This window comes from Pseudophryne corroboree, chromosome 4 (assembly GCF_028390025.1).
Source record: "Pseudophryne corroboree isolate aPseCor3 chromosome 4, aPseCor3.hap2, whole genome shotgun sequence".
Taxonomy (NCBI): domain Eukaryota; kingdom Metazoa; phylum Chordata; class Amphibia; order Anura; family Myobatrachidae; genus Pseudophryne; species Pseudophryne corroboree.
The window spans coordinates 710,422,159-710,432,295 of NC_086447.1; the positions used below are offsets into that span (position 1 = coordinate 710,422,159).

General features: G+C 48.2%; 1 pseudogene; it reads right to left on the minus strand.

Annotated features, from left to right (window-relative positions):
- Positions 1 to 5,508: 5,508 nt before the first annotated feature.
- LOC134912317 (5S ribosomal RNA) lies at positions 5,509 to 5,627 on the minus strand (annotated as a pseudogene).
- Positions 5,628 to 10,137: the final 4,510 nt, after the last annotated feature.

Below are 10,137 nucleotides of genomic sequence, written 5' to 3' on the forward strand. Positions count from 1 at the left end.
AAGACGAATGACATCGACATCGGAAAACCCGAAAAGGCAAAATACGGCAGCTTAGTAAATTAGTCGTAATCAATTCAAAAAGTTGCAATTTTACACTGTCGATGTCATTCGTGATTGAACTTTGACCTTTTTCCGAAAATTACGAATGTTAGTAAATTTACCCCATAGTCTTAACTGATATAGCAGGAGGATCTCTTGGTGAAGGACCAACGCGTTTCGTCTCCAAGACTTCTTCATGGGGTAAGTGACAAGGTTTAGTTGAGCTCCTATATATACCCCCCCTAGTTGGGAGTTAAGTGATGACATCATATCCTGTCTAGGTTAATACATATTCATTAGAAAGTTTCTACTTGCTGCAGCATAATTGTATTCCTTATTGGTAGCCGCCATTATTAAATGCAGCATGACATAAACAGTGTAGATTAGTAAATAAAAGAATTTGGGCATTAGAACAGATGAACCCGGACAGGCGCGGTACTTCCGCCACACTTCCGGTGTATGAAAAGTCCGTATGCGCATGCGCACCGTCTTAGTACAGTTCCCCGCTTCCGGTTGCGCTTGTGTAGCGGCGTGACGACATCTTTGTGTGTTCGGCTGCATACATTTCCTTCTCCATCTTATTGGTTACTCCTGGCACATGATTTCTCAGTCCCGGAATTGACATGTAGTGGAACGCACGGGTGGACCGTATCACGTGACCCGGATACTCGGCTTTGCTTTGTTGTCATGGAGACGTTCTCCATGTTCTCTTATGGTTTTTCTTAGAAGCATACATTGCCCGGACATGGTCCCCAAAGAGATATAAATAAAGATATGTTTAGAAAATTTCTATATTACAGCTTTTTGCACTTGTAAAACGGATATCATACTCATGAAGATTTTATGTTTATGTTATTGGTCGACATTACGTACATACTTATGTATAATAGGTTATATACTATATATTATATTTGATATTCAGACAATAATTAAGGGAAGAATTGTATGTCTTTTATGGGATAGACAGATAAAGATTAAGAGAATATATATAAATATCTCCTATATATTTGCTCAAGTCTGTGACTCTGTGCCCGTAACGCTGGGCGGAGTCACAGCGGTGGGCGGAGTCACAGAGCCCGCCCACCACATGTGCAGCAAGTCTCTGCTCCTGCTGCCTGTCCATGTCACACCCCTTCCCCTCCCCCCCTCAGCATATCTGACTAACCAGCCACGGCGCGCCGAACAACAACAACTGCTGCCCCCGGCATACACATTAGGAGGGACGGGTGGCGCAGGAGAAGGCTCTCATAGCCCTCCCTGCCACGCGTACACAGACCCGCCGCCTCCTCCGCACACATCCCGCTGTCAGGAGCTGAGTGCTGCAGTGACGTCATCTCCTGCAGCACTCTCCTCCGGTCACATAGCCGGCACACACACTCTGCAGTCTCCGGGGGCTGCCAGCATCTACAGGCAAGCTGGAAACACCCGCGGAGCGAGAGAGAAAAGACCCGCGAGGCCACGCCCCTTTTACTCTAGGCCACGCCCCCATTTCGCCGTGCGAGGGGGGGGCCCTGGGGGAGGAAATGTCATAGTACAGACTGCTCTCCCACACCTGGTGACGTCTCTGGATATTCACAGCCTGCAGCAGCCACCCACAGCCCCAACGGTGAGTCCCTCCGCCCATCCTAGCCACTGTATGTCTGGTCACCACTTTACACAACTCCACCCCCTCCACTACTTCCCCCCTTTCTTCATCAGCTTCCTCACTGGGGACCCTCCCTACCGCCCCGCGTCTCTGTATCCCCTCCCTACCGCCCCGCGTCTCTCTATCCCCTCCCAACCGCCCCGCGTCTCTTTTCCCTACCTACCGCCCTGCGTCTCTCTATCCCCTCCCAACCGCCCCGCGTCTCTTTCCCCTCCCTACCGCCCCGCGTCTCTCTATCCCCTCCCAACCGCCCCGCGTCTCTCTATCCCCTCCCAACCGCCCCGCGTCTCTTTCCCCTCCCTACCGCCCCGCGTTTCTCTATCCCCTCCCAACCGCCCCGCGTCTCTCTGTCCCCTCCCTACCGCCCGCGTCTCTCTGTCCCCTCCCTACCGCCCCGCGTCTCTGTCCCCTCCCTACCGCCCCGCGTCTCTGTATCCCCTCCCTACCGCCCCGCGTCTCTCTATCCCCTCCCTACCGCCCCGCGTCTCTTTCCCCTACCTACCGCCCCGCGTCTCTCTATCCCCTCCCAACCGCCCCGCGTCTCTTTTCCCTACCTACCGCCCCGCGTCTCTCTATCCCCTCCCAACCGCCCCGCGTCTCTCTATCCCCTCCCAACCGCCCCGCGTCTCTTTCCCCTCCCTACCGCCCCGCGTTTCTCTATCCCCTCCCAACCGCCCCGCGTCTCTCTGTCCCCTCCCTACCGCCCGCGTCTCTCTGTCCCCTCCCTACCGCCCCGCGTCTCTGTCCCCTCCCTACCGCCCCGCGTCTCTGTATCCCCTCCCTACCGCCCCGCGTCTCTCTATCCCCTCCCAACCGCCCTGCGTCTCTTTCCCCTACCTACCGCCCCGCGTCTCTCTATCCCCTCCCAACCGCCCCGCGTCTCTTTCCCCTACCTACCACCCCACGTCTCTCTATCCCCTCCCAACCCCCGCGTCTCTTTCCCCTCCCTACCGCCCCGCGTCTCTCTATCCCCTCCCAATCGCCCCGCGTCTCTCTATCCCCTCCCAACCGCCCTGCGTCTCTTTCCCCTCTTTACCGCCCTGCGTCTCTCTATCCCCTCCCAACTGCCCCGCGTCTCTCTGTCCCCTCCCTACCGCCCGCGTCTCTCTGTCCCCTCCCTACCGCCCCGCGTCTCTGTCCCCTCCCTACCGCCCCGCGTCTCCCTGTCCCCTCCCTACCGGCCGTGTCTCTCTGTCACCTCCCTACCGCCCCGCGTCTCTCTATCCCCTCCCAACCGTCCGTGTCTCTCTGTCCCCTCCCTACCGCCCCGCGTCTCTATATCCCCTACCTACCGCCCGCGTCTCTCTATCCCCTCCCAACCGCCCCGCGTCTCTTTCTCCTACCTACCGCCCCGCGTCTCTCTATCCCCTCCCAACCGCCCCGCGTCTCTTTCCCCTCCCTACCGCCCCGCATCTCTCTATCCCCTCCAAACCGCCCCGCGTCTCTCTGTCCCCTCCCTACCGCCCGCGTCTCTCTGTCCCCTCCCTACCGCCCCGCGTCTCTGTCACCTCCCTACCGACCCGCGTCTCCATGTCCCCTCCCTACCGGCCGCGTCTCTCTGTCCCCTCCCTACCGCCCCGCGTCTCTCTATCCCCTCCCAACCGCCCCGTGTCTCTCTGTACCCTCCCTACCGCCCGCGTCTCTCTGTCCCCTCCCTACCGCCCCGCGTCTCTCTCTGTCCCCTCCCTACCACCCCGCATCTCTATATCCCCTCCCTACCGCCCCACCTCTACCACCCCACGTCTCTCTCTGTCCCCTCCCTACCGCCCCACATCTCTGTATCCACTCCCTACCGCCCCGCGTCTCTCTGTCCCCTCCCTACCGCCCTGCGTCTCTCTGTCCCATCCCTACCGCCCCGTGTTTATCTGTCCCCTCCCTATCGCCCCACGTCTTTGTATCCACTCCCTTCCACCCTGCGTCTCTCTATCCCCTCCCTAACGCCCTGCGTCTCTCTTTCCCCTCCCTGCCGCCCCGCGTCTCTCTTTTCCCTCCCTACTGCCCCGCGTCGCTGTATCCCCTCCCTAAGGCCCCATGTCTCTGTATCCCCTCCTCCCTACGCCTCTGTATCCCCACCTTACCGCCCCGCTTCTCTCTATCCCCTCCCTACCGTCCTGCGTTTCTCTATCCCCTCCCTACCACCCGCGTCTCTCTATCCCCTCCCTACCGCCCGCGTCTTTGTATCCCCTCCCTACCGCCCCGCGTCTCTGTATCCCCTCCCTACCGCCCCGCATCTCTGTATCCCCTCCCTACCACCCCGCGTCTCTGTATCCCCTCCCTATCGCCCCGCGTCTCTCTATACCCTCCCTACCGCCCCGCATCTCTGTATCCCCTCTCTACCGCCCCGCGTCTCTGTATCCCCTCCCTACCGCCCTGCGTCTCAGTCCCCTCCGTACCGCCCCGCGTCTCTGTATTCTCTCCCTACCGCCCTGCGTCTCTGTATCCTCTCCCTACCCCTCTGCGTCCCATACATGGTCCATACCACCGGCTCCTTGATACATCCCTGACAAACCCTCACCAGGAGGACAGGAGCCATAACCCCCTGCGGTGCCCCCCATAGTTACCGGTATATTGGTGATGCTCCGCTGTGCTGCCTCCTCCCTATCCCTCACTCGGCAAGCGCAGGGCGCAAGCCCAGCACCGAGCACATGACCGTGCTGTCCATGCCCATTGGCCCTGGGAGCAGCACCAGCCTGCGCACCCTCCTCCTACTGCACCTGAGGGGGGCACGCACATAGCGCATGCAGAGGGGACTGGTGCACCTGCGGCCGCGTGGAGACATTGCGTGCGCAACATGTCAGCGTTGCTACACCTGAAGGATGGTACGGTGTAGAGAGAGGACACAGCTGCCTCTGTTCCGCATTGTACCAGCACTCCTCTCTGTGTCTAATGACACCGTATACCTCTTCATGCGGGTATGTCTATATCACATACATCCTTATCCGTGTCCTATATATTGTTACACATACAATCATATAGTTATAGGTCCTGCACCCACCCCCCACCTGCATCCACCTCCCCCTCCACCCGCAGCATCTACATACTCCCTGCCTCATCCGCCCCCCCCCGCACCCTCTACATTCTGTACATCGTGCCCTGCAGGCACCGTTAACGCCGTTGCATGGGCCTACACCCCCTTCACCATCTCAAGCCCATTCGTCGTGCAATATTTGACCACTGACAAACCTAGGAATGCAGGTAATACTCATAGAAATATTGAACCCCAGCAAGGCGTGCAGGGGTTAAGGGGGCGTAGCCCCTTTCGACGGTGTGAAGAGCGCCCGTAGGGCGCGATGAATCGCCTAGTAGTCATATAAAAATGCATATATATATATATTTGTGTGCTAATACACACATACAAGGAACTGTATATAAGGGTATACATAAAAAAAAAATATAAAAGGAAGAAGAAAGGTAAGTGAAAGGGGGGGGGAGTTTTATGAAAAAGACTCAATTTCGTTAAAAAGTGAAATAGTGGTGTGGAATTTTTTATTATATAAAAAATGAATAAATAATAAATAATAAAATATAAAATGTAAAATATAAAATAATATAATTATTGCGTGATATTTGCTGAGTGCTGTGTCTGCCATTTGGTTGAAGCTGCCAATGAACTAAGAATTGGTGATCTAATAAAGTGCAGTTGCCTTAATTAAGTGACCTATTTGGTGAGGTATTGTTGCCTTAGTGCAAGCTTGGATATACCGTGATCCTAATGTACTACGAAAAGGGTTATTACGTATTTATGAGGCTTATACCTACATTATGTGATCAAGTGTTCTATAAACATCCGTCGCGATTGGACATTAGGAGGTTGCCTTTTACTTTCAGTACAGTACCTAATATTCCCAATGGGTCGCCCCTTTTGGTACTAGTCAGGCCCAACACTGCTTCGCTTCCAAGTTCGGTTGAGATTGGGCCTTTCCAGTGTGGTTTGACTGTATTTCTTTCGTACGCAACAATAATGCCAACACGATATGTTATATAATTTTATTTTCCATTATTTTATCAGTGAGATGCTACATATATACATGTGAAATAGTGAGGAGTGCAGAGGAAAGTTCTAGATATTTTCAGAAAATCTTCAACGACACCTTTACAGAAACGGAGCGATTTCATAGTTTTCGTTCAGGCCAAGTGGATGCATGGTTTTTAACTGGAAAATCCAGAACATCTCTCGTTGTGATAGCTTGATTGCCAAATCTCCTCCTCTCTCTCCAAGTTTAACCAGTTCTATCGCCTTGAAGGTCAGTTCTTCTGGATTCGAGTTGTGTTTCTCAGTGAAGTGCCTTGAAATGGTATGGCTATCAACTTTATTCTTAATATTGCGGACGTGTTCATGTATCCTGAGTTTGAGTTGTCTCTTCGTCTTTCCCACATACTTTTTTCCACACGTGCATTCCAGTAAATAAATCACCGATGAGTTGTTACAGTTGATACAATCCTTGATTTTGTATTCCTTCTGGTTTCCCATGTCGCTAAAACTTCTCCGATTGGGATGTAGGAATTTGCAAACGTTACAACGACCACACTTGTAAGATCCAACGCATCTGGGTATCATCATAGTGTTCTCTGTTTTAGTTTTCAGCATGCTTGGTGCCAATAGATCCTTCAAGTTCTTTGATTTTTTGTATACTATTTCTGGGCGTGGCAGGAGTATCTCCTTAGTACCGGGTCCATTAACAGGATTCCCCAGTGTGTTTTAAATGATTTCCTTATCAGGTCCTCGTGACGATTGTATGTGGTTACAAATGCTGTGGATCCTTTCTTTGTGCACTTTGTCTTGTAAACAAGCAGATCTTCCCTCTTGAGACATTTTGTTCTAGTGAGAGCTTTTTCTAAGATGTCGGGTGGGTACTCTTTCTGCTTGAATCTATCCTTGTATGTCTCCAACTGTTCTTCACACTCTTTCAGGTCACTGCAATGTCTTCTTAATCTATGAAACTGTGAATATGGAATGTTACTTTTCCATTTTCTGAGGTGATTACTCTTAAAGTGGAGGTAGCTGTTCCGATCTACTTCTTTAATGAAATTATTGGTTCTGACGGTGCCTTCTGATCCTGTTAGGACCAAGTCCAGGAATTCAATAGATTTTTCATTGGTGTTGGAGGTGAAGGAAAGGTTCATATTGTTGTCACTTATGTATGAGTAAAATTGATTAAAAGTGTCCAGTGTGCCATCCCATATAATTAAAATGTCGTCGATGTATCTTCTATAAAAAATTATATTCTCTTTAAAACAATGTGGACCATAGATATAGGAGTTCTCCCACTGTCCCATGAAAAGGTTTGCAAAGCTTGGAGCGAAGATGGTACCCATAGCTGTCCCACAGCGTTGTAAGTAAAAACAGTCTAAAAATTTGAAATAATTGTGACTTAAAATAAATTTCATAATGTCACATATAAAATCTTTGTGTTGGGTCATTAAAGATGGGTCGTTGTTCAGAAAATGCATGCTGTGATGCCTTTCATGTGTTCGATGCATGTGTACAATGATTGTACATCGATGGTAACCCAAAGGTAACTGTCTGTCCATTTTTGATCTTTCATGAGGTTGAGTACCATGGTGGTGTCTTTGAGGTAGGATGGTAAGTCCTTCACGTATTTATTTAAAAAGATATCCACGTACTCTGATAAATTGGACGTCAATGAATCAATACCTGCCACTATTGGGCGTCCTGGTGGATTGGAGAGACTTGTGGATTTTCGGGAGGAAATAAAATATGGGGGTAACGGGGTCATTTTTCATTAGGTACTGATATTCGTCTTTGGTGATCAATTCCGTGCGGAGCCCTTTAATGAGTAATGTTCTTAGCTCCTCTATATATCCATCCTTCGGTTCGTTTGGTAATGGGGTATATGACTTTTCGTCTCCCAGCAGTCTTTCTGCTTCCGTGATATACTGATCTCGGTCCATGATCACCAACCCCCCCCCCCCCCCCCCCCTTTGTCAGCCGGTTTTAGAACTATATCTGTATTTTTCTGCAATCTCTTCAACGCTTCACTTTCTTGGTTACTTAAATTCTTTTCTTGCACTGATTCAATATCACTGTCGCAAAGGTCTTTCTTTACAAGTTCATAGAAGACACTAATGTTGTTTCCTTTTGACTCCAACGGGTAGTATTTTGATGTTGGCTTGAGTCCAGACTTCGAGCGACTCTCGTAATTAGATATAATGGCAGTTTCTTTCCTGGCAAAATGTCATTTAAGAGTGAGTTTCCTCACAAACTTATTAAGATCTATGAATGTTCCAAATTTGTTGAGCCCTTCTTTGGGGGCAAATGACAGACCTTTTCCTAAGAGAGATATTTCTGGTTTCGTGAGGGTATGTTTCGACAGATTGAAGATTCCTTTTGTGATTGGATCTAGTGTTGTAGTGTTCTTCTTTTCTGTTCTCTGCCTCCCGCCGCCCCGCATATGCATTTTTATATGACTATATTTATATATATTTTATATATATTCTCTTAATCATTATCTGTCTATCCCATAAAAGACATAAAATTCTTCCCTTAATTATTGTCTTAATATCAAATATAATATATAGTATATAACCTATTATACATAAGTATGTACGTAATGTCGACCAATAACATAAACATAAAATCTTCATGAGTATGATATCCGTTTTACAAGTGCAAAAAGCTGTAATATAGAAATTTTCTAAACATATCTTTATTTATATCTCTTTGGGGACCATGTCCGGGCAATGTATGCTTCTAAGAAAAACCACAAGAGAACATGGAGAACGTCTCCATGACAACAAAGCAAAGCCGAGTATCCGGGTCACGTGATGCGGTCCACCCGTGCGTTCCACTACATGTCAATTCCGGGACTGAGAAATCATGTGCCAGGAGTAACCAATAAGATGGAGAAGGAAATGTATGCAGCCGAACACACAAAGATGTCATCACGCCGCTACACAAGTGCAACCGGAAGCGGGGAACTGTACTAAGACGGTGCGCATGCGCATACAGACTTTTCATACACCGGAAGTGTGGCGGAAGTACCGCGCCTGTCCGGGTTCATCTGTTCTAATGCCCAAATTCTTTTATTTACTAATCTACACTGTTTATGTCATGCTGCATTTAATAATGGCGGCTACCAATAAGGAATACAATTATGCTGCAGCAAGTAGAAACTTTCTAATGAATATGTATTAACCTAGACAGGATATGATGTCATCACTTAACTCCCAACTAGGGGGGTATATATAGGAGCTCAACTATACCTTGTCACTTACCCCATGAAGAAGTCTTGGGAGACTAAACGCGTTGGGCCTTCACCCAGAGACCTCCTGCTATATCAGTTAAGACTATATATGCTATTATTCCACATTTTAAATTAGCTTATTTGCACAGACAATTCGCACTTTAATTGAGGATTTAACATATGTCCATTCCCTTTTTTTTTTTAAAGTTTTTTAGAACCATATTTTATGTAAAGGACTCTCATTTTTTAACTTTTACAAAAAATTGTCTCTCTCATTTGTATTGTACTTTAATTCATCCTTAATGTTGTGAAATAAATTGATATTACATTTTTATATATCTTTTATATATTTATTACACTTGGTCACATACAAACACCTCAGGTCGCTTATACCCCTATCCGGTATTCCTATCCTTTGTTTTGCGGCAACTTACCATTGCCGTTTCCTTAGGGGGCAGCTGACGCCCAAACAACTGGGAGTGTTTTTTCTAATTGGGAGTCTGTGGTATCACAAGTGGCGCAGCATTCTCTTGCAATCACATAGACTTTTGGTTTACTTTGCATAGCGGCCTGGCGAGAACACAATCCCCTAGCAAATATGCTTAGGAGCAATGATCGCAACACTAGAAGGAATGATATTTGTAAAAAAGTCTTTAACGAAAATAAGACCACCCCAGTTGAACACAATAAGTGTGATCTAGATGAACTATTCTGGGGGAGAGACTGCTCACTAAGGAGCTTAAAACCTGGTGGGACATTAAAGGACTAGAACACTACAATTCTGTTAATAGAGTCCCCTGGGGTCTGAGGCTACTAAAGCAGCCAACAATAGGGAATATGGACTCGGAATTCATAACAAAATGGGACTTGATACTACATACATGCTCTATTGATTTAATGAAGCTACTTATTGTGGAGAAAAATAGAGCTCTAACAGAGTTGGAAAAGGACATTAAAAGTAAGGAATCCGATATGGATCCATTTAAAGACAAGGAAGACTTTGCTATAAATGAGAAAGTACTGAATAAGAAGGTAGAACATATAGAGAACGAGGTCATCAAAGGGAAAGAAGGAAAATTTGAACGTGACAAGAAGGACTATGACCAGGGCAAGGTAAAGAATTGGAGCAGATTCAGAACACAGACGTTTAACACACGAAGGCATGAAAATCCTCAGTGGACACAAATACCTAACAAAGGAAGAACGCAAAGGACCACAAATTATACACCAAAATCACAAGTAAGATCA